This window comes from Apium graveolens, chromosome 9, assembly GCF_009905375.1.
Source record: "Apium graveolens cultivar Ventura chromosome 9, ASM990537v1, whole genome shotgun sequence".
Classification (NCBI taxonomy): Eukaryota; Viridiplantae; Streptophyta; class Magnoliopsida; order Apiales; family Apiaceae; genus Apium; species Apium graveolens.
Window position 1 is genome coordinate 28,077,454 of NC_133655.1, and position 27,801 is coordinate 28,105,254.

Below are 27,801 nucleotides of genomic sequence, written 5' to 3' on the forward strand. Positions count from 1 at the left end.
CTTCTGACCAAATCGTACTAACCCTTTCCAAGGTGTTACCTTTCATTAATCGGAAGGAAATGCGCCGACTTAGTCAATCTATCAATGATTTCCCAAATAGCATCATGATTCGCTCTCGTCTTTGGCAATCCCACTATAAAATCCATAGCAATGTCTTCCCATTTCCATTGGGGAATCTCCAAAGGTTATAACAATCCACTCGGTCGTTGATGCTCTGCTTTCACCGTCACACGTGACATTTACTTACCCAATTGGCAATATCCTTCTTCATTCCTGGCCATCAAAAATTTCTCTTCAAATCCTGGTACATTTTGGTACTACCAGGGTGGATAGAAAACCTAGAGTTATGTTCTTCCTGCAATACTTCGTTCTTCAACTCCGTTACATCAGGAATCCAAACTCTGGATGAAAACCTATATAAACCTTGACTATCTTTTTGAGTACACAACTCTTCTCCTGTCAAAGTATCCAACTCTTGTTCCATAACTCCTTCTTGACATCTTCTAATCTTTTCCATCAAGGCCGGTTGGAAAGTAATTTCATATAGTTGCTCTTGACTTCCGTTAGATTCTCGAACTTCAATTTCCATTCTTTCCAAGTCTCGTGCCAATTCCTCCGCAACCTTAGCCATATTCAGCCTTTCCTTCCTACTTAAGGCATCAGCCACTACATTGGCTTTACCCGGGTGATAATTAATCAAACAATCATAATCCTTAATCAACTCCAACCACCTTCTCTGTCTCATGTTCAGATCTTTTTGTGTGAATATGTACTTCAGGCTCTTATGATCCGTGTAAATATCGCATTTTTCGCCATACAAGTAGTGATGCCATAACTTTAAAGCAAATACTATAACCGCCAATTCAAGGTCATGAACCGGATATTTCTGCTCGTGAGGCTTTAGCTGTCTGGAGGTATACGTAATCACTTTGTCATGCTGCATTAACACACATCTCAATCCTTTCAAAGAAGCATCACTATAAATTACAAAGTTTCCCGTCTCATCTGGCAATGCTAGCACTGGAGCCGTCACTAGTCTTCGTTTTAACTCCTGGAAACTCTTTTCACACTTTTCCGTCCAAACGAACTTCTCATTCTTCTTGGTCAACTTAGTTAGTGGGAATGCAATCTTCGAGAAATCTTTCACAAACCTTCGATAATATCCTGCTAATCCAAGAAAACTTCTTATTTCCGTTGGTGTCTTCGGTTGCTCCCATTTTGATACGGCTTCAATCTTTACCGGGTCTACTTTGATACCTTCTTTACTTATTACGTGACCAAGGAACTGTACTTCCGTCAGCCAAAACTCACACTTAGAAAACTTAGCATACAATTATTTTCTCTTAACTTTTGAAGGGCAATCTGCAGATGTACTGCGTGATCTTCTTGGTTCTTCGAATATATGAGGATGTCATCAATAAATACAATAACAAATTTATCCAAATACTCTTTATATACCCTATTCATCAAATCTATGAAAGCCACTGGCGCATTCATCAATCCGAACGACATTACTAGAAACTCGTAATGGCCATACCTTGTTCTGAATGCAGTCTTGGGGATATCCTCTGGCTTTATTTTCAATTGATGATAGCCAGATCTTAAGTCAATCTTTGAAAAGTAACATGCTCCCTTAAGCTGATCAAACAAATCATCGATTCACGGCAAAGGATACTTATTCTTTATCGTCAACTGTTCAGTTCTCTGTAATCAATGCACAATCTCATACTTCCATCCTTTTTCTTCACAAATAACACTGGAGCACCCCACGGGGAAACACTAGGTCGAATAACTCATTTATCCAATAATTCCTGAAGTTGCTTAGCCAATTCTTTCATTTCCATCGGGGCCATTCTGTATGGAGCCTTAGAAACTGGTTCAGCTCCAGGTATCAAATCAATGGAAAACTCTATCTCACGATCAGGCGGCAATCCTGGTAATTCTTCTGGAAAAACATCAGGGAATTCTCTTACTATAGGGATCTCATCCAAAATGGGGGTCTCTTTCTTGGTATCCACTACATGAGCCAAGTACGCTTCACATCCTTGCCTCAACAATCTTCTTGCTTGCATCACTGAGAGAAACTTCCTATCTTGCCTCTGCCCTTGGTAACTGATCCTTCTATTATCTGAGGTGTACATAACAACTCTTTTTTTCTTACAATCAATATTTGCCCTATATCGAGACAACCAATCCATACCTAAAATAACATCAAAGTCTCCCAACTCGAAGGGTATTAAGTCAACAGGGAACATATACCCCGAAATTTTTAGGAAACAACTAGGAAAAAATTGCTTTACAGGTACTTTATCTTTATTAGCCACTTCTATAGTTAGAGGTTCGTCTAAGTCTTCTAACATCAATCACATTTTATTCACACAATTCACAGATATAAAAGATTTGGACGCTCCCGAATCAAACAAAACATTAACAGGTACGGAATTAAGAGTAAGCATACCTGCCACCACATCAGAATCATGAACTGGAGACTTCTGGGTCATCTTAAAAGTCCTAGCTCTCGCAGTACTGGTTGCTGGTCCTTGGGACACACTCTTTCCAACATTACCTTGAGTCACTGACTTGCAATTCCTAGCTATGTGTCCCACTTTGCCGCAACTAAAACAAGTAACTCCTTGAATCTCAGACTTACACTCCGTGGAATAGTGATCTTTCTGTCCACATTTAAAACAATTAACATTCTCTCGACACTGTCCACTGTGCTTTTTCCCACACGTCTTATAATCAACCACTAGCTTACTCATCCTCGTCGGGGCAGAGTTAACTGATGTTGTACCGGGCTTAACTTGGGGAAAGTTCTGCCCTTTAAACTTTTTATTCTTATTCTTGCCAAACCAACGCTGGAACTTTTGACTTGCTATTCCTGATTCTGACTTTGCAGGTCCACTTTCAAATTTCCTCTTCTTCTCACCCTGCTCCTTTGCAGCTAACTTCTGATCACTCTCTATCACCAAGGCATCCTGGACTACCGAAGTATAAGTCTTAAGCTGTAAGGTTAAAACTCCACTCCTTATTTCTGGCTTCAACCCTTGTTGAAACAGCTTCGCTCGTTGGGCTTCTGAACTCACATATTCCGGTGCTATACGGGCCAACTCCATAAACTTCGCTTCATATTCTGTGACACTCCTATTTCCTTGTTTCAGCTCCAAAAATTCCATCTCCATTTGACTTTGGAGACAGGCTGGAAAGTATTTTTCCAAAAACAATTCTGTAAATCTGGTCCAGGAAACTGGACCTTCTCCTTCTAAGGCTCGTGTAGATTCCCACCAATAATTCGAATCATTCCTCAGAAAATAACTAGCATAATCAGTTTTTAAATCCTCACTCACCTTGGTGAGCGCAAACGCCTTTTCCATTTCCTTTAACCATATCCTGGCAGCGACAGGATCTATTTCTCCTTTAAACTCTGGGGGCTTCACTGCTTGAAAAGACTTAAAACTAACACCTTGATTTGCCCCTCTCATCTCATGCTGCTGTTGAATTTGTAGTTGCTGTTGTTGGATTTGTTGTTGTTGTTGCTGTATGAGCTGTTGTTTCTGTAGTTGTTGTTGCAATTGTTGCTGCTGCTGCTGGAATTGTTGTTGCTGTTGGGCCAGCTGTACAGTCTGCTGACGCAACAAGTTCATCAAGTCACTCATGGAAGGATCCCCAGCAGATCCGTTATTGGGCTGAGAATTTCTCTTTGGTGGCATCTCCTGAAACATGATAGTCATATATAAGAAAATGGATTGCTCCTGCAGTTTATATTTATGCATCAGGAGAGCGTTGCCACTAAGACAATATTCTCATCCCCCATTATAATTGGATCCGTCCTGAGTGAATGATTATAGTCTAAAAATGCCAGCAACAGAAACAACAATAATAATAACAACAATAATAGTAACGCACAATATATAAAAACTGAACAATAATATAAAGCAGCTGAACTACAATAACCAACAGAATCCAACTAGTACAACTGAAAATCCAACTAAAAAGAACCATCCGAATACACACCAAAATTGGCTGTCATAACAGCCTCGCCTACTATAACCTATCACAACATAATGTACATTTACAAGGTAAACAACTGCAGAACTCCTGGAGGTCAACTCTAAGCTCTGCATCCCTCTACTGCAGCTCTGTCTAGCCACTACCACTGCCACCAATGGAACCTAGCTCAAACACTAGCCAGTTCACTAGGTCCTGATACTGCACAGCTCTGAACTCTGAACTAATGAAACGGTCGACAGATCTAGCCCTCTCTACAGCCATCTGGGTCAATGCTCTCACACGGGCTCGCCCCTCAGGAAAAGGGGTAAAAATACCCTGAAATGGTGCAATAGGTACCTGGTCCAACTGGGCAGCAAACTATGGACTCTGATCTCTGATAAAGGAAGTATTCACCACCCTATGGACATGATAAGGGATCGGTGAAGAAGTACCACTAGGGGCCACAGGAGGTACCGGAGGTCTCATTACGGAAGAACTGGGACCGCAGCCGGGAGGGAAATCCCTGACAGCAGACACAGACCTACGTACCCAACGGAGACAAGGACCAGATCCAGGGATATCTCAAGGCACAAAAGAAGGAACTGGGGGAGGAGGTATAGGGGTCTCCTCAGTAACATCATCATGGGGTCTCTTAGAATCCGAGCTATCCGAATCAGAAGGATTCTCCCGAGATGGAGAACTCGAAATCGCAATAGGCCACTGCCAACATAATAAATATACAGGCAAGACACAACCAGGTCAAGGCAATTCTATCAAAACATTTAATAGATGCCAGGGTAACACCGTCGGAACCCTCGACTGACTCTAAAGCTTTGCTCCTCTATAGGAGTTGCTGACTCTCACTTAAAGACTCACGTTATCACCTACTTGACACAATCCCTAACCTGAATCAGGGACTTGAACCTGTAGCTCTGATACCAACTGTGACGGCCTCAACCCTGGGGTCAGGAGTTGACATCACAAAACACAATTACCAAAAATATAAACAACAAAATTATTATTAAAATATATTAACTTGACCCCGAACCAAGATCAGATCCAGGTTCAAGTATAATTCAGGTTCTCATTATTACAAACTCTTTATTTAATATCTAAGACACACTAACTCTATTCAGCAACTCCTCAGACCTCATGGTCTGATACAAACTACCTCAGAGGAGCCAGGTCCAGTAGGGGCGGGAACACGGGTCGGTCTGACTGATCTTCTAGGCATCTGCGAAATATACATAACAGTTTGCAAGGGTGAGCATAATAGCTCAGCAGTACCAAATATGAATAACAGATTAAAACAGTAAAGTAACAATAACGGGAACAGAGCTGTAATCATAATATTAACATTTCATAATGATAATCAAAGCAACTGGATATCACTAATTAGCATGCTTTGTGAAAACAACATAGTAGTGTGTTGCGTAATACCAGAGTCCAATTTTAGCATGCTAATCATTTTATAAAACCATTGTATCAATTAATCATGCTTTTATATAATTCACAAATCCCAATCAGATACATAGCGGATATGTGAAGACAGTTGATCAGGCTATCAACACCAAACGGCTCTAATTGCCATCCCATTTACCTGTTCCGGAACTCAGAGACTAGCTAGGTCTCTGACCTGCTGGACTAATTGGTTTTATAGTGCGCACAACCGAATTAGCCTCTTACGCCACCTCAATAGGCCTACTCTGGTCCAAATGTATCCAATATCCGACCGTTTTATCCAGTTTTCAAAACACTTATACCTATCTCATTTTCAAAATCATTTATTTAACCAGCACACATATAAAATCCATTTCACAAATCATTCCATTCAAGATAGGTAACTTTCGAAGTTACTTTTCCCCAAAACAATTTGAAAACAGTAATTTTATAACTACAGGGGATACGTAACTTAAAACGTTTCTGTTCCATTACGAGAATAAACATTTAGCTATTCATATGCACTGAACCATAAAAGAATGGTCAGGGGTACTTGCCTTGCAACGCTTTACAAAACCCTAAGTAGCTTTCACACTGAATTTGATCCTGGAACAACTCGACTGGGATCTACAATTACCAAAATACCCTAATTAGTTATATCGACATGCTTGATATCCTCAAATCCCAATAACCCAAATCCGACAACCCGACTTGTATTATTATTATTATACACATAATTATGTAATCACATCTCTCGAACATAAATAGGGGTAACACGTAACACATAATTATGTACGATTACAAATATATTTTTAGAAAATTTTGGCAGCAACTTCTTTATTTATAAGACTACCCGTCGATTATAATCGACGTCAACAATTCTCAACAATCCACAACATTATTCCGTACAACCCAACACCAATCAAAATTAATTATTTAAATCCAAACATATTTTACATAATTATTTTATTTATTTATTTATAGAATTTAGGACTCAGAACATCGTCATCACCGTCCACCGTTGACTCACCGAAGTTCATCGTCAACGGCGGCATAATTTATTGGCGCCCGATATATTACGGGTTCCCAAATAAATTATACCAATTATTGTAAAACCAATTCCAACACGAATAATTAATATCACGAATTAATCAATAATTCCCTGCAATAAAAGGAATTAAATTAAAAACTGCACAATCCAAACCAACAACACCCAAACGGCCCAACAAGGCCCAACAACAAAACCCAACTGCCAGGCCCAATAATAGGCCCAACAGAACCAACAAAATCGAGCCCAACAGAATCCTACACAGGGAAACAGCACAGCACAGGAACCAACACGACCACAGCACACACGCACCACGGCTCGCGCGCACACACTGCAAACAACACACACAACTCACACACACGACACACACAACATACACACACAATCACAACACACACACACACACAATCACAACACACACACAAGCATATACAGATGAACAGAGAAGCAAAACCGAGTGGTCGGAAAAAGAACCCACCGGAAAACGATGACGGCAACCGCACTGAGAAGCAATAGGAGAACGAAAAAATAAAAAGGAGGAGGAAGAGTGGAGAGATGAGAGATAACGAGAGATGGGAGAAGAGAGACTGTAGAGAGATCGAGATAGAGAGACAATGAGCCGAGAACAGGGATGAAGGGGGGGTTTGTTAATTTTTTTTATTTACAATTGCTCCTGCTGCAACAATAGTATCACAAAATTAAAGGATACGTGTCAATTCATTTATATATGAAATTGACAAGTGTCCAAATATTAACTGGGGACCGAAAATTGCACTTATCGAACCGCCGCGACATTTAAAATGATCCCAGAAAATCATAAAAATCATCTTAATATATTATAAATATCCTGAAGAAAATAAAAATGTAACTTCCTAAATTTTAAAATAATCTTTAAAACACACAATTTATGCCCGCGTTTTAACAAATAAGGAAACAACACGCGGTTAAAATAACTTCCGAAAATTTCCAAAATAATTTTAAAATTCTCAGAATAATACGAACTTAATAAAATATAAGTTTCATAATTTTTAAAGATTCCCATAATTAAATATGGATTTTAGCATTTAACACACTCAGAAAATCATTTAAAAAATGAATAATTAACAAAATATTGATTTCTCAATTTTATAAAGTCCTAAAAATAATTATTGAAATTATAAAATTAGAAAACCATTTTTAAAGACAACCCAAATAATTATGGAATTAAAATTACAATAAAATCACTTTTACAAGCAAAATAAAATCATGTAACTCACTAATAAATCACACAATTCAATTCCACATATCAAAAAATCATAATTAATTAAGTACAATCAATACTGCTGCCAAAAACCATTATACACCTTTTATTTATTTACTTAAACCTTTATTACACTTCCAAATAAAATAAAAATACACTAGTCGTTATAATTAATGCCACTTTCATACAAGTTAATTTTCTTCTACATTTTGGGTCTAATCAACCATGTAAATCACTTTCCACCATATTAGAGTCACTTTGCACCCTATAAATATCACTTTCCACCATATATTTGTACAATTAACATGCTAACATCATATACATCCAATTTGACATCTTTTACCACCTCTTAGTTCCACTTTCATATAAGTCAATATTGTTCCACATTTTGACTCTAATCAACCATGTAAGTCACGTTTCACCATATTAGAGTCATTTTGCACCTTATAAGAGTTATTTTCCACCATAAATATAGCAATTAACATGTTAACATCATATACATCCAATTTGACATCCTTTTATCACCTATCAATACCACTTTCATACAAGTTAATTTTGTTCCACATTTTTACTCTAATCAACCATGTAAGTCATTTTCCACCATATTAGAGTCACTTTGCACCCTATAGTTGTCAATTTCCACCATATAATTGTACAATTAACATGTTAACATTATATACATCCAATTTGACATCATTTTACCACGTATTAATGTCACTTTCATACAAGTTAATTTTGTTCTACATTTTGGCTCTAATCAACCATGTAAGTCATTTTTCACCATATTAGAGTCATTTTGCACCCTATAAGTGTCAATTTCCACCATAAATTTGTACAATTAACATGCTAACATCATATACATCCAATTTGACATCTTTTACCACCTCTTAGTTCCACTTTCATATAAGTCAATATTGGTCCACATTTTGGTTCTAATGCACCATGTAAGTCACGTTTCACCATATTAGAGTCACTTTGCACCCTATAAGAGTCACTTTCCACCATATATATAACAATTAACATGTTAACATCATATACATCCAATTTGACATCTTTTTACCACCTATTAATGCCACTTTCATACAAGTTAATTTTCTTCCACATTTTGCTCTAATCAATCATGTAAGTCATTTTTCACCATATTAGAGTCACTTTACACCCTATAAGTGTCAATTTCCACCATATATTTGTACAATTAACATGTTAACATCATATACATCCAATTTGACATTATTTTACCACCTATTAATGCCACTTTCATACAAGTTAATTTTGTTCTACATTTTGGCTCTAATCAACCATGTAAGTCACTTTCCACCATATTAGAGTTACTTTGCACCCTATAATAGTCACTTTCCACCATATATTTGTATAATTAACATGCTAACATCATATACATCCAATTTGAAATCTTTTACCACCACTTAGTTCCACTTTCATATAAGTCAATATTGTTCCACATTTTGGTTCTAATCAACCATGTAAGTCACGTTTCATCATATTAGAGTCACTTTGCACCCTATAAGAGTCACTTTCCACCATATATATAGCAATTAACATGTTAACATCATATACATCCAATTTGACATCCTTTTACCACCTATGATGTGGATCTCTCCCCAAATAAAGAAAGAAGAAGAAGAAGAAAAGGGATTAGAGAAGAAGAGGATATTTAAAAAGAACACGATCAATCCAGAAACGTGAACTTTGAATCTCAAATTGCTTAGATCAATCCAGAAACTAAGTAATTCGAATCTAACCTTCAAAACAATCCAGTAATTAAAGTTTAGAGTGAAGAAAAACTACTCGTAGTTTATCTCAAAACAAAAGCTTTATATCATCCATTGTCTCCCTTAAAAGATTACATGAGAAGGGTATTTATAGGCTTAGACAATAACCAAAACCCAATAGGATTCAAGAGAAATTCAATATCAGCTTTAATTAGCCAATATCTGAATCCTTCCAGGAAACAAATTTAAAAACCAAATCCGAATAGAAAAAAGACAAAAACCAAATCCAAATAGGAAAATAAAATCCTAAGTGCTTAAAACAAGAAAAACCCTTTCAAGTGAAAGGTAAAAACTTGCAAACAAAATTCGAATTAATATTTATATAATAATCAGCTACTTGTCCAACTTCATGCATCGCTCCTTGATTATTTCTTGTCCAAGTAAGCTCCATAACCCATGTTTGCATTCTCTACAATTGAACATCACAACTAGTACACATAACCAAATCCCAATTAACATATTCATTCCTTGATCCTCATCAACCTATTAATGCCATATTCATACAAGTTAATTTTTTTCCACATTTGGCTCTAATCAATCATGTAAGTCATTTTTCAACATATTAGAGTCACTTTGCACCCTATAATTGTCAATTTCCACCATATATCTGTACAATTAATATGTTAACATCATATACATCCAATTTGACATCATTTTACCACCTATTAATGCCACTTTCATACAAGTTAATTTTGTTCTACATTTTGGCTCTAATCAACCATGTAAGTCACTTTCCACCATATTAGAGTCACTTTGCACCCTATAATAGTCACTTTTCACCATATATTTGTATAATTAACATGTGAACATCATATACATCCAATTTGACATCTTTTACCACCTCTTAGTTCCACTTTCATATAAGCCAATATTGCTCCACATTTTGGCTCTAATCAATCATGTAAGTGACGTTTCACCATATTAGAGTCATTTTGCACCTTATAAGAGTTATTTCCACCATAAATATAGCAATTAACATGTGAACATCATATACATCCAATTTGACATCCTTTTACCACCTATTAATGCCACTTTCATACAAGTTAATTTTGTCACACATTTTGGCTCTAATCAACCATGTAAGTCATTTTTCAGCATATTAGAGTCACTTTGCACCCTATCAGTGTCAATTTCCACCATATATTTGTACAATTAATATGTTAACATCATATACATCCAATTTGACGTGATTTTACCACCTATTAATGCCACTTTCATACAAGTTAATTTTGTTCTACATTTTGGCTCTAATCAAACATGTAAGTCATTTTTCACCATATTAGAGTCATTTTGCACCCTATAAGTGTCAATTTCCACCATAAATTTGTACAATTAACATGCTAACATCATATACATCCAATTTGACATCTTTTACCACCTCTTAGATCCACTTTCATATAAGTCAATATTGTTCCACATTTTGGTTCTAATCAACCATGCAAGTCACGTTTCACCATATTAGAGTCACTTTGCACCCTATAAGAGTCACTTTCCACCATATATATAGCAATTAACATGTTAACATCATATACATCCAATTTGACATCCTTTTACCACCTATTACTGCCACTTTCATACAAGTTAATTTTCTTCCACATTTGGCTCTAATCAATCATGTACGTCATTTTTCACCATATTAAAGTCACTTTGCACCCTATAAGTGTCAATTTCCACCATATATTTGTACAATTAACATGTTAACATCATATACATCCAATTTGACATCATTTTACCACCTATTAATGCCACTTTCATACAAGTTAATTTTGTTCTACATTTTGGCTCAAATCAACCATGTAAGTCACTTTCCACAATATTAGAGTCACTTTGCACCCTATAATAGTCACTTTCCACCATATATTTGTATAATTAACATGCTAACATCATATACATCCAATTTGACATTCTTTTACCACCTCTTAGTTCCACATTCATACAAGTCAATATTGTTCCACATTTTGGTTCTAATCAACCATTTAAGTCACGTTTCACCATATTAGAGTCATTTTGCACCCTATAAGAGTCACTTACCACCATATATATAGCAATTAACATGTGAACATCATATACATCTAATTTGACATCCTTTTACCACCTATTAATGCCACTTTCATACAAGTTAATTTTGTTCCACATTTTGGCACTAATCAACCATGTAAGTCATTTATCACCATATTAGAGTCACTTTGCACCCTATAAGTGTCAATTTCCACCATATATTTGTACAATAAACATGCTAACATCATATACATCCAATTTGACATCTTTTACCACCTCTTAGTTCCACTTTCATATAAGTCAATATTGTTCCACATTTTGGTTCTGATCAACCATGTAAGTCACGTTCAACCATATTAGAGTCACTTTGCACCCTATAAGAGTCACTTTCCACCATATATATAGAAATTAACATGTTAACACCATATACATCCAATTTGACATCCTTTTACCACCTATTAATGCCACTTTCATACAAGTTAATTTTCTTCCACATTTTGGCTATAATCAACCATGTAAGTCGTTTTTCACCATATTAGAGTCACTTTGTACCCTATAAGTGTCCATTTCCACCATATATTTGTACAATTAACATCTTAACATCATATACATCCAATTTGACATCCTTTTACCACCTATTAATGCCACTTTCAAACAAGTTAATTTTGTTCTACATTTTGGCTCTAATCAACCATGTAAGTCATTTTTCACCATATTAGAGTCATTTTGCACCCTATAAGTGTCAATTTCCACCATAAATTTGTACAATTAACATGCTAACATCATATACATCCAATTTGACATCTTTTACCACCTCTTAGTTCCACTTTCATATAAGTCAACATTGTTCCACATTTTGGTTCTAATCAACCATGTAAGTCACGTTTCACCATATTAGAGTCAGTTTGCACCCTATAAGAGTCACTTTCCACCATTTATATAGTAATTAACATGTTAACGTCATATACATCCAATTTGACATCCTTTTACCACCTATTAATGCCACTTTAATACAAATTAATTTTCTTCCACATTTGGCTCTAATCAATCATGTAAGTCATTTTTCACCATATTAGAGTCACTTTGCACCCTATAAGTGTCAATTTACACCATATATTTGTACAGTTAACATGTTAACATCATATACATTCAATTTGACATTATTTTACCACTTATTAATGCCACTTTCAAACAAGTTAATATTGTTCTACATTTTGGCTCTAATCAACCATGTTAGTCACTTTCCACCATATTAGAGTCACTTTGCACCCTATAATAGTCACTTTCCACCATATATTTGTAGAATTAACATGCTAACATCATATACATCCAATTTGACATCTTTTACCACCTCTTAGTTTAATTTCATATAAGTCAATATTGTTCCACATTTTGACTTTAATCAACCATGTAAGTCACGTTTCACCATATTAGAGTCATTTTGCACCTTATAAGAGTTATTTTCTACCATAAATATAGCAATTAACATGTTAACATCATATACATCCAATTTAACATCCTTTTACTACCTATCAATGCCACTTTCATACAAGTTAATTTTGTTCCACATTTTGGCTCTAATCAACCATGTAAGTCATTTTCCACCATATTATAGTCACTTTGCACCCTATAAATGTCAATTTCCACCATATCATTGTACAATTAACATGTTAACATTATATACATCCAATTTGACATCATTTTACCACATATTAATGCCACTTTCATACAAGTTAATTTTGTTCTACATTTTGTCTCTAATCAACCATGTAAGTCACTTTCCACCATATTAGAGTCACTTTGCACCCTATAATAGTCATTTTCCACCATATATTTGTATAATTAACATGTGAACATCATATACATCCAATTTGACATCTTTTACCACCTCTTAGTTCCACTTTCATATAAGTCAATATTGTTCCACATTTTGGCTCTAATCAAACATGTAAGTCACGTTTCACCATATTAGAGTCATTTTGCACCTTATAAGAGTTATTTTCCACCATAAATATAGCAATTAACATGTGAACATCATATACATCCAATTTGACATCGTTTTACCACCTATTAATGCCACTTTCATACAAGTTAATTTTGTTCCACATTTTGGCTCTAATCAACCATGTAAGTCATTTTTCACCATATTAGAGTCATTTTGCACCCTATAAGTGTCAATTTCCACCATAAATTTGTACAATTAACATGCTAACATCATATACATCCAATTTGACATCTTTTACCACCTCTTAATTCAACTTTCATATAAGTCAATATTGTTCCACATTTTGGTTCTAATCAACCATGCAAGTCACGTTTCACCATAATAGAGTCACTTTGCACCCTATAAGAGTCACTTTCCACCATATATATAGCAATTAACATGTTAACATCATATACATCCAATTTGACATCCTTTTACCACCTATTACTGCCACTTTCATACAAGTTAATTTTCTTCCACATTTGGCTCTAATCAATCATGTACGTCATTTTTCACCATATTAGAGTCAGTTTGCACCCTATAAGTGTCAATTTCCACCATATATTTGTACAATTAACATGTTAACATCATATACATCCAATTTGACATCATTTTACCACTTAATAATGCCACTTTCATACAAGTTAATTTTGTTCTACATTTTGGCTCTAATCAACCATGTAAGTCACTTTCCACAATATTAGAGTCACTTTGCACCCTATAATAGTCACTTTCCACCATATATTTGTATAATTAACATGCTAACATCATATACATCCAATTTGACATCCTTTTACCACCTCTTAGTTCCACTTTCATACAAGTCAATATTGTTCCACATTTTGGTTCTAATCAACCATTTAAGTCACGTTTCACCATATTAAAGTCATTTTGCACCCTATAAGAGTCACTTACCACCATATATATAGCAATTAACATGTGAAAATCATATACATCCAATTTGACATCCTTTTACCACCTATTAATGCCACTTTCATACAAGTTAATTTTGTTCCACATTTTGGCTCTAATCAACCATGTAAGTCATTTTTCACCATATTAGAGTCACTTTGCACCCTATAAGTGTCAATTTCCACCATATATTTGTACAATTAACATGCTAACATCATATACATCCAATTTGACATCTTTTACCACCTCTTAGTTCCACTTTCATATAAGTCAACATTGTTCCAAATTTTGGTTCTGATCAACAATTTAAGTCACGTTCAACCATATTAGAGTCACTTTGCACCCTATAAGAGTCACTTTCCACCATATATATAGCAATTAACATGTTAACACCATATACGTCCAATTTGACATCCTTTTACCACCTATTAATGCCACTTTCATACAAGTTAATTTTCTTCCACATTTTGGCTCTAATCAACCATGTAATTCGTTTTTCACCATATTAGAGTCACTTTGCACCCTATAAGTGTCCATTTCCACCATATATTTGTACAATTAACATCTTAACATCATATACATCCAATTTGACATCCTTTTACCACCTATTAATGCCACTTTCAAACATGTTAATTTTGTTCTACATTTTGGCTCTAATCAACCATGTAAGTCATTTTTTACCATATTAGAACCCTATAATAGTCACTTTCCACCATATATTTGTATAATTAACATGCTAACATCATATACATCCAATTTGACATCTTTTACCACCTCTTAGTTCCACTTTCATATAAGTCAATATTGTTCCACATATTGACTCTAATAAACCATGTAAGTCACGTTTCACCATATTAGAGTCATTTTGCACCTTATAAGAGTTATTTTCCACCATAAATATAACAATTAACATGTTAACATCATATACATCCAATTTGACATCCTTTTACCACCTATAATAGTCACTTTCCACCATATATTTGTATAATTAACATGCTAACATCATATACATCCAATTTGAAATCTTTTACCACCTCTTAGTTCCAATTTCATATAAGTCAATATTGTTCCACATTTTGGTTATAATCAACCATGTAAGTCACGTTTCACCATATTAGAGTCACTTTGCACCCTATAAGAGTCACTTTCCACCATATATATAGCAATTAACATGTTAACATCATATACATCCAATTTGACATTCTTTTACCACCTATTAATATCACTTTCATACAAGTTAATTTTCTTCCACATTTGGCTCTAATCAATCATGTAAGTCATTTTTCACCATATTAGAGTCACGTTGCACCCTATAAGTGTCAATTTCCACCATATATTTGTACAATTAACATGTTAACATCATATAGATCCAATTTGACATCATTTTACCACCTATTAATGCCACTTTAATACAAGTTAATTTTGTTCTACATTTTGGCTCTAATCAACCATGTAAGTCACTTTCCAGAATATTAGAGTCACTTTGCACCCTATAATAGTCACTTTCCTCCATATATTTGTATAATTAACAAGCTAACATAATATAAATCCAATTTGACATCTTTTACCACCTCTTAGTTCCACTTTCATATAAGTCAATATTGTTCCACATTTTGGTTCTAATCAACCATGTAAGTCACGTTTCACTATATTAGAGTCACTTTGCACCCTATAAGAGTCACTTTCCATCATATATATAGCAATTAATATGTTAACATCATATACATCCAATTTGACATCCTTTTACCACCTATTAATGCCACTTTCATACAAGTTAATTTTCTTCCACATTTGGCTCTAATCAATCATGTAAGTCATTTTTCACCATAGTAGAGTCACTTTGCACCCTATAAGTGTCAATTTCCACCATATATTTGTAAAATTAACATGTTAACATCATATAAATCCAATTTGAAATCATTTTACCACCTATTAATGCGACTTTCATACAAGTTAATTTTGTTCTACATTTTGGCTCTAATCAACCATGTAAGTCACTTTCCACAATATTAGAGTCACTTTGCACTCAATAATAGTCACTTTCCATCATATATTTGTATAATTAACATGCTAACATCATATACATCCAATTTGACATCCTTTTACCAACTCTTAGTTCCACTTTCATACAAGTCAATATTGTTCTACATATTGGTTCTAATCAACCATTTAAGTCACGTTTTAGCATATTAGAGTCACTTTGCACCTTACAAGAGTCACTTACCACCATATATATAGCAATTAACATGTGAACATCATATACATCCAATTTGACATCCTTTTACCACCTATTAATGCCACTTTCATACAAGTTAATTTTGTTCCATATTTTGGCTCTAATCAACCATGTAAGTCATTTATCACCATATTAAGGTCAGTTTGCACCCTATAAGAGTCAATTTCCACCATATATTTGTACAATTAACATGCTAACATCATATACATCCAATTTGACATCTTTTACCACCTCTTAGTTCCACTTTCTTATAAGTCTATATTGTTCCACATTTTGGTTTTAATCAACCATGTAAGTCACGTTCAACCATATTAGAGTCACTTTGCACCCTACAAGAGTCACTTTCCACCATATATATAGAAATTAACATGTTAACATCATATACATCCAATTTGACATCCTTTTACCACCTATTAATGCCACTTTCATACAAGTTAATTTTCTTCCACATTTTGGCTCCAATCAACCATGTAAGTCATTTTTCACCATATTTGAGTCACTTTGCACCCTATAAGTGTCAATTTCCACCATATATTTATACAATTAACAACTTAACATCATATACATCCAATTTGACATCATTTTACCACCTATTAATGCCACTTTCATACAAGTTAATTTTGTTCTACATTTTGGCTCTACTGAACCATGTAAGTCACTTTCCACCATATTAGAGTCACTTTGTACCCTATAATAGTCACTTTCCACCATATATTTGTACAATTAACATGTTAACATCATATACAACCAATTTGACATCTTTTACCACCTCTTAGTTCCAGTTTCATATATGTCAATATTGTTCCACATTTTGGCTCTAATCTACCATGTAAGTCACGTTTCACCATATTAGAGTCATTTTGCATCTTATAAGAGTTATTTTCCACAATAAATATAGCAATTAACATGTTAACATCATATACATCCAATTTGACATCTTTTACCACTTATCAATGCCACTTTCATACAAGTTAATTTTGTTCTACATTTTGGCTCTAATCAACCAGGTAAGTCATTTTTCACCATATTAGAGTCATTTTGCACCCTATAAGTGTCAATTTCCACCATAAATATGTACAATTATCATGCTAACATCATATACGTCCAATCTGACATCTTTTACCACCTCTTAGTTCCACTTTCATATAAGTCAACATTGTTCCACATTTTGATTCTAATCAACCATGTAAGTCACGTTTCACCATATTAAAGTCACTTTGCACCGTATAATAGTCACTTTCCATCATATATTTGTATGATTAACATGCTAACATCATATACATCCAATTTGACATCCTTTTACCACCTCTTAGTTCCACTTTCATACAAGTCAATATTGTTCCACATTTTGGTTCTAATCAACCATTTAAGTCACGTTTCACCATATTAGAGTCACTTTGCACCCTATAAGAGTCACTTACCACCATATATATTGCAATTAACATGTGAACATAATATACATCCAATTTGACATCCTTTTACCACCTATTAATGCCACTTTCATACAAGTTAATTTTGTTCCACATTTTGGCTCTAATCAAATGTAAGTCATTTATCACCATATTCGAGTCACTTTGCACCCTATAAGTGTCAATTTCCACCATATATGTAACACCCCAAATCCGGGGTCAAGTTTGGTGTTACTAAACCATTATTACATAAAGTAAAGAAATAAATAAATAGCCCCTTGAGTCCGGATCTTTTACAGGTCATGGTATGAAACAAGAATCTAACTTTCTACAACTCACTTCAACTATAATACAAGTATATATACCTTTGAACTAATGCTCTTGTCACATTCTTCTAACACCTTCAACCTCTCGCAACGGAAACTTCTCTAACTTCTGCTGTCTATCAAAGCTATTCACTTTAGTCCTTATCTGTTTCTGGCAGAAATAAGAATTGACAAAGCAAGAGTGAGCCAAAAATGCCCAGCAAGTATATAATTTGAGTTTCAAATATTAATTTTAAAGAAAACTTCCAGACAAAATCTCTGAAATATTTTGAAGGGCGAAACACGAAATCATTTGAAGGATATATCTCGTTATCTTAAAATCAATTTGATTTGCATTGCTATGAATCACTTAGGACATAATGACATTTTTGTAAGAACTTTAGAGATCGCGTGTTTTCCAAATAGCTTCTGGTATCATCTCATAATTGAGCAATGGATGCAATAACTATTCATAAAACGACGTTCAAGAAATTCCTAACTATTCAGTATCCATCATTATCGACTAAGTTTCCATAGACTTAGCCTGCTAAACTAGCCTGATAAGGACGGGTTGAATAATTAAAAAGATCTCAATTCATTCAAGATTCTAATTATCACTGAGCAACTAATGCTGCAGCAACAATCTGAATCTCAAATATATTTAGAAACATTGTAATTTCCCGAAACTGAGGGCTAAGAAAGAATAACTTTAACCCATAATCACATTTTACTTCAAGAGGGAATGCCAGTAATGGCGAACAACAATAAATTGGACTGAACACTAGAAACCAACATATGCACTATAACCTGCTGATCAGTCAGGAGATAGTGCGGATCTATACCCAACTGCATAGACCCAACCAACATATGGGGCACCCAGGCAACTATGGCCTAAAGGGTCCGGTCCATCTCCGGCCCATAGGATCCAGCTCATCACTGGTCCTTATATATATATATATATAGTAACTATCCAGTCCGTGGAGTATTTTGATATCAAATCATTTTGATTTCAACACATCCCAATTTAGGGTTCACAATTTAACCCGAACGAATGGATATTTGCTCAAGAGAGCAATCAAATTATAGGAACAATAATTAAAAGAACTGGCATAATAAGAGTAATTGCAGCGAAATATAAAACAGTTAACTATTATGAACTTAGAATAGGAGCGAATAAATATTTGCAGTATTTAAGGAGAAAAGTTAGGAATACTTGCATAAACAGAATTATTTAATTCAGCGATATGTTTATCGATTCTAAATTGAGAATAGGGAAAGCAATACTTGCATGATAAAATTTAAAATAAATTTCACTTGAACAATAAGTGATGATAGGGATACTTGCAGTATTTAAAAGAAAGTTCGGGAATACTTGCCTCAATTGAGAATCCCTCTGATCTTTAACTAGTTGACATATCACTCAGTCCTGTCTCCTCTGTACTACCCTTGACGAGCTACTTAACCTTTCTTAACATTTACCTTCTTAGGTTATCTTTATCCCAAATCCACTTGTTTCAGTATTACACGAAATCAGGCTTCACTTCTACCATCTCTATATGGCTTTGAATGTCTCATACTATATGCATCTATCATAAATAATGCTATTCAATGAACTGACAATATATAATTGACTAGTCTATACACTTATCCCTATCGTCTACCCGTCCGATAATAATATATAAGAATCACATCTCATTCAGATAGCATTCAAAAGACATGCTGACTCATTATTTGCATAATACATACACATAGGACAGGTAATCATATTATCCAGATAACACGTAATCATGTAATTCACGTAACATATAAGTTGAATCGTCAAAAGATAGGTCTCGATATGTTTAGAGTTGAAATTGGGTCAAAAAGAACATTTTATCAATCAATTACCGACTCAGGATGATTCGTGAAACAAACATCCTTTTAATATAAAAGAATTTAGGTCTCGAAAATATTTTTAATAGAAGCAGAATATTTTTCTGAGTCTAGAAGCGTTTGTTTCGTATCAAACGGATGAACGGTTGATTTATTATGAATTTTTGAACATTTTTCGGAATTAAAACGGCCTCCGAATCATTTAATAACTAAATAATAAGGGTCGAATACCTAAATATGACTTTAAAATAAAATTTTATAATATTTATCGAGCCTTGAAAATAATTTAAAATAATATTTTAAAGCTCGAAACTATTTTTCGGAATTTGTAAATCAATTTTAAATAATTAAATCTATTTATTAAATCAATTAAAATTAATTAATAATTAATTAAATTAATTAATCAAATAATTATAAATTAATCAATTAATTAAAATAATTAAAAACTAATTTAAATTAATTAATAAAATAATTTCGATTTATTTTGAATAATTAAAATAATTTTTCCGAATTCAAAATAATTAAATAAATAATTTTTCTGATTTTTAAAATAATAGAAATATCATTTTTTAGAATAAACTAAACAGCAATCTGGTGTTTGCAAGTATTCAAACTAAAGTACAAAATATGTGAATTATGCAAAAGTTGGGGGACCAAACGACATTGTGGTCGTCTTCCCCGACGATACCGGCGGCGACGGCGGCGGTGACACCGCCGGCCGGTTCGTTTTTGCCCAGAACGTCTCCAAATTCATCAGAGCTGTAGTACTAATTGCCAGGGACTCCCCTATGGCCTTCAATCCGGAGAACAGTCCGCCAAACAGCCGGAAAATCGGCTGGAAACTTATCATTTCCGGCGGGTTTCTCTTTTTCGGCGACACCGATTTATCAGCCCAACATCAAAACCAATTACATGAATCAATTTGTCTTGTGACGATCTACACTCCTGTAACCTCCAAATCTCCCCAGAATCAACCAAATTAAAATCCCCAAATCGAGCATAAACCCTAAATTTATGAATTTATAAATTACCAATCCTCAGTTGATTTTGATGCTAAAATCAGATAGAACGGATTGAGGGCTTCATAACGGGTATTCATACTTGTGATTTGGTGTTCAATAACACCTCCAAAATTGACTTTGATTATCAAAACTCTTCAAGAACACCAAGAACACATATTCAAGAAATTTTCAGAAAATTAAACCTCAATTTCTATATGATACTGAACCCTATTTTTGAAGTATAATATACCAAATCGACCAGAAAAACATGCTCTACAACATGGAAGCATCAAATCACATCAACAACATCAAGAACAAATTTTCATAATTTAATTACCAAATAATTCGAATATAAATAAATAAATAAGAAAATTACCATGATTTCTGGGCAGAAACTGATGATTGATTCAGAAAGAAGATTTCTAGAGCTTCGTTTTGATATGTTGCACGCCCGAATCGGAGTTCGATAACGCCTTCGTTCGTGTGTTTGATTCCCGGGAACGTATCGGTTTTCTCGGGTTTTCTCTGTATTTTCGGTATTTTAACTGGTTGCAAATGAATAAACGGAATAAACGAAATAAGAAATAGGCTATTTATATTTATGGAATTTTGGATCGTTTTGGATCGTTAAATTAGTTACTTAGCCGCTAAGTAATTGCAATAACGATCCGATTTGATATCAAAATTGGATAATTATCCAAATCGGGCTTTTTATAAAATACTTTATACAAAAATAATGTAATAATATCCCGTCTTTTGAAAATACGGGTTTCGTTGGTTCACCGAAATGATTATCGTATCGAAAAAATTGCGCCGGGCCGCGCACGGGTCAAACCGTAATCCGGATCGAAAAAATCAAAACACGGAAAATGTCCGGAATTACCAGATTAGGTTAGGAAGGAGTTTTCGGAAGAGTTTCGGGTTGTAAAAACGTAAAAACGATTGAAGTCGGACGATTCCCGGCTTTACAAAATAATTTTATAATTATTCAGAAAATAATTAATAATTTCATAAATTATTATAAAATCATCTAATACTCCAAAAATTACCAGAAAAATACCTTAATTATCTATATTTTATTCTGGACATATTAAAATTAACATACTTACATTTTATTACATACAAACATCCAAATATTATTATCAAACACCAGATAATTCACCAAAAATTCATATAACATTCACATAATAATCATATATTGATATAAATAATTATACGATATTTCCCAGATGTTACATCCTTCCCCCCTTAAAAGGATTCTGTCCTCAGAATCACGCTAAGGAATAATACTAATATTTTTCAAGTATATAACTTTCATTTTCTCAGGTTAATCTCTCAACCTCATAATTTTTCATAATTTTAACGTATAATACCAATCTTTCCTTTATAGCCTCTTGCTAATATCATATTTTATTTATTGCTTGCATAACTCAATTCAACTCTCCATCTCCTATATATACTGGAGCTAACCTACTCCTTCCGAATATCTACAGATAAACGCCTTATGAATGCGCTGTATGAGTAACGGTGAAGCCAACTCACTTCTACTTATCATGTCTATTTACTACTTAGGAGGAACAACATAACACATCTTAATTCTCTTTTTCTTTTTAATTCTAATAACTCGTGCCTACGTGCATTTCCAATTGTTACTCGGTGTTGAATCTCGTCCTCATATGTTTCTTCGTTCAAATAATCTAATTTGTAATCACTTCCTATCGCACTAGAGGTAACCGTTCCTGTAATTTTCTTCTTCATTTGTAAATAATACACGGGAACCGGGGCGCATTGGCTTTCTGACGTTAACTATGATATTCCCCAAGTACCTTTCCTATAATTCCTCGGTCTCATTATTTTAATCACAATTTAGCGGTCTTTCACTGACATTAAATCTGTCAGTTACTCACATAACCTGAATCACCCTTCATTTTTATACGTAGGGAACTAAATTACCTTTCTCAGCTATATACATTTAAATATCTTATGAACTCGTTATGCCTATAACAAAAGGGTCAGCTCATTCGTAACCGTTATATCTATCTCATTGTCTTGATGGACTAACTTGAGTTATACCAATCTGATTTTCTTTCTAATTTTAACAATTTGCGATTATGCACCTTCTATTTTCCTGACTGTTCAACTTTACTTCTCGTGTCTCCTTCTGTTTGGTTAATCTGGCCTATAATTGTTTTTAATCGTATTCAAGAACCTTTAGTTGGTTTCTTGTACTTTCACTCCGTATCCACCCGATATACTAAACTCATGGCGTTTAATGCTTCGAAATGTTTTGAATATATTAAAACTAACAATTAAAGAGGCAATCTTGACCATCGCATTTAACTCACCATTTTGTAGTATTTTTCAATTTCTTTTTAATTATTAACAAGTAGATTCATCAAGTGAAATCTTTTACTCTTTAAATGGAATATTAATTTGGAATAGAATGAACCATAACTTTATTCAAAACCGAATTCTTGGTACTAATACTAAATTTTGTTGTCATATCAAATTAGATATCAATATGAACTTTGATGCTAACAACATTCCATACTGAACTCAACACCAATCATCTATATTAATACCACCTTTGATATTTAACAACAAAATAAGTATCAGTATATTCCAGAAGTCGGATCAAAACCTGCTCTCAATTTCTAACTTTTCCTATCCCTTTATCCATTCCCCTGCAAATTTAGTGATATTCATTTTTTTTTCTTCTCAAGACATCTTTCTCTGAATAGATCTTGCTTGGTTGGTAATTAATCATACTTTCGTAGCTCATAATTAATTATAACCAAAGTTCATACCTTTGAAGCTTCGAACGCAGTTGCTAATCTCTTACCTTTCGCATGCATACCTTCAGGTGTTCAACTTGGTCTTCCTTAGTCCTGGAATGGGCGAGGATGTTATCAATAAATACAATTACACTATCCAATTACTCCTGTACATTATGTTCACTTAATCTTCAAACTTGCAATTTCTAATAATCGATGCGTGACTTCATAACTCCTTTCTCTTTTCTCCATGATTGCTTTTGTGTGTAGCGCGAAGTACCCCTTTATTTCATTATTCTTTTCATTCCATATTTTTGAAGTTTTCCTTCACTCAATATCTCATTCCCACTGGGTTGTACGATACAGGACTTTTGACACCAGCTCGACTCATACAGTAACCGCCGAAAATTATTACCTCATTTCACGAGGTAACCTTGGTAAATCATTCGTTAGAATCTTCAGGGCTTAACTTTAATTATGGAGAACTCCGATATGAGATTCATTGTATCATTCTTCTCTAATAGTTTGCCACGAATACTGTTGTTTAATTTTCCCTACTTACGCGCATTCTTTGAATGAAATTCTTGTCTTCAACTTCCGATGTTTTACTTCATTCCCCTATTAGTTCTGGCATATCTGATGTTCACAACATATATCTTGGACTATTTTATAACATTCCTTTATCATCCTTTTGATTCCCCTTCTTTTCTTATTTAGTTCTTGAAAATTTTCCTCTTACTAGCATGTACCAATTACTTGCTGTTCCTCTTGTTTATCAAAAGAGCATATTCATTTAGATAAAGTCTCGCACATGTCTATGGTAACATCACGCTAATTCTACTAGGCCTTTTTAATTTACGGTAACGCCATTACTTTTTCTCAAATTTCTATATCTTTCATTTCGGATCTGGAAATTATGTTAGAGCTTGACTCAATCTAATTGGAATCGATTTCCATTTAACTAACCATTAGTTGGCAAAGTGGATCAATCAACTCCTTTAAATGATCACTTAAACCAAGTGCTAACTAGCTAACTGGAATCAAAGACCAATTACATAAGGTCAGTTTGGTCATAACAACTTTCTCAAGAACCGAGATTGCAATTATCTGGAATGCTGACGAGAATGACCATATACTTCTTTGTTCTTAACTATAGGGTAATTTCTGAAAATTTGGGCAGCACTTCCCCTACACCATTGACTACCAGTCGGACTCAAGCCGACACCATTAATCAACCAAATCATCAATTCCCACAATTCACCTTTGATCAGCATCTAACTAGTATAACATATCTCTTTTTAATTGGGATTGGATCTGAAACCCACAATGATTCATATAACCACTCTTTTCTCAATTCTTTCAGAACATTACAAAATTTTATTAATAAGATTTAAAATTTATCTCGTGTCTCAAAATTTTATTACGCGAGTATTTTGACTTATTTATTGCAGTTACTAGTTGCGTATAGTTACTTTTAAAAAGTATACCGCATCCTTCTATTGGTCACACCAATTATTTATTGTTGACGATAGGCACTTAATTTTTATTAACTATTCTGTTTATCTTTCAATAACCACGCACGGTTTTCATTACTATCGTCGCAATCTGGTAGAACCTTAATCGTTATATCGTTATTTCTTAAAAGGTTTCACCGTCGAATCACCATTGCTTTATCTCTACTTATGGTTCCGCATCAAAATTTCATCACTGACCCGAGTATGAGCATTGAATTCACCATCACTTATTTACGCAAGTTAGAGAATTTCATAATTTCTTGAAGAGCACGTTCGCAGTTCGATTACATTTAAGATTTCTTCCATCATGAATCTTCACGACAAATATCTTCCCGCGACGAAGGGTTGTTTCACGTAGTAATTGCATGTCTGCATCATTGTTCAGAATTTCCTTGATCTTTGGTCATCGTCCCAATACTCGTTTGCTCCGTCTGACGCACACAACTTACTTCCTTATTTTGTAATTGATCAAATTATTACGGTTCACTAACGATTCATTCCTCATCAAAATCTTCCAATTCGAAGTGCATCGTGTTAACGTAATCTACCGTACTGATAAGATCCCTGTAGCAGGAAAAACTGTCTGACTTGATATCTTCGCCATGTCCACATTTGTCGGTGTATCTATTTTCCATGCTCGCAGATGTCCACCATTTATCGATTTGCAGTCGTATCTATGTTTGTTGTATAATTCCACGTATCACACTATTTCATTTCTTTTGAAATCGTCAGAGAACAGGCTCTACGCAAGAGGAGAGTGTGTGAATAGGATTTTGAATAAAAAGAAGGATAAGGAATAACAATTACAACAAACAGTTGGAAGAATCTGTAAGTCATTTGAAGGAAGAAGAATGACTGAAGATTTAGATGTGAATGAGACAACCATATTCATACTCAAGATGGCCAGTCTTTCATACTATATGGCATATAGCACATGATTAGGTGGCGTCCCACCCGACTCTTCATCATTTTGACAAAGCGTCATACCACAACACTATTTGTCTCAATCAGAAATCAGTGATTTGAGGAAAGAAACAATTCAAAAGGAATACAGCAATTTTCTTTCGTCTTCACCACATATGATTTATCCATAGAAGAAACTTATACGAATTCAAGAATCAGGAAGAACATATGATATCATGTTAAGAAGAGGAATTTTGGTGTTGATCACTTTCCACGCTTCACCTAATTTTGCCTTCAAAACTAATCGAATGAGAGATTCACAATTTGGGTCACATTATAACTTTTGAAATATCGTCTGGAAAAGCCTCCACATTAAATGCTTCAATGATTTGATCATAATTGCGTCCTTGCGAAATTTATAACTACTGCTTCGGATTTCCATTTATGTCGCATAAAATAGCCATTGATCACGCATTGCCTCAACTTCGACGATCAGGATTATTATTTTTCACCAATCTTCTGGAAGAGTCTTCAATTTCCTTCAATCATCCCCGGTCCGTTCGAATCACCATTTTCGTTAAGTTTTAATACTTTCACGAATAATGTTTTAACATGTTAATTCAATTATTGATATTATTTAAACAAAGATTACTCTCGTCTTTCACGAAAATTTTAAACCTTCTCCCTGTGGGGGGGGGGGGAAATCTACTTAGTCCCTCAAACTAACAACACTGAGTCTATATCCATTCTTCTTTTTAGGTCATTTTCTGTTTATAATAACAAGAACATAAATAGTAATTCGACAACCAATTTGTAAAACTCATTATTGTATGATCTGAGGTTTAATATACCTATGATGTTGTGATATTCGCCTTGCACTTTCTCATCAATCCTATCTTACTAACTCCTTATCGGATCTGCTAATCCTAATTCGCACTCAACTCAATTTATCCTGAATATGCCTAGGGTCTTTTCTATCTTGTATGATCTATCATTTCTATCCTACTCTCACCTATTCTTATTTCAGTGACCAATAACCTGCAGCTCTGATACCAAACTGTAACACCCCAAATTCGGGGTCAAGTTTGGTGTTACTAAACCATTATTACATAAAGTAAAGAAATAAATAAATAACCCCTTGAGTCCGGATCTTTTACAGGTCATGGTATGAAACAAGAATCTAACCTTCTACAACTCACTTCAACTATAATACAAGTATATATACCTTTGAACTAATGCTCTTGTCACATTCTTCTAACACCTTCAACCTCTCGCAACGGAAACTTCTCTAACTTCTGCTGTCTATCAAAGCTATTCACTTTAGTCCTTATCTGTTTCTGGCAGAAATAAGAATTGACAAAGCAAGAGTGAGCCAAAAATGCCCA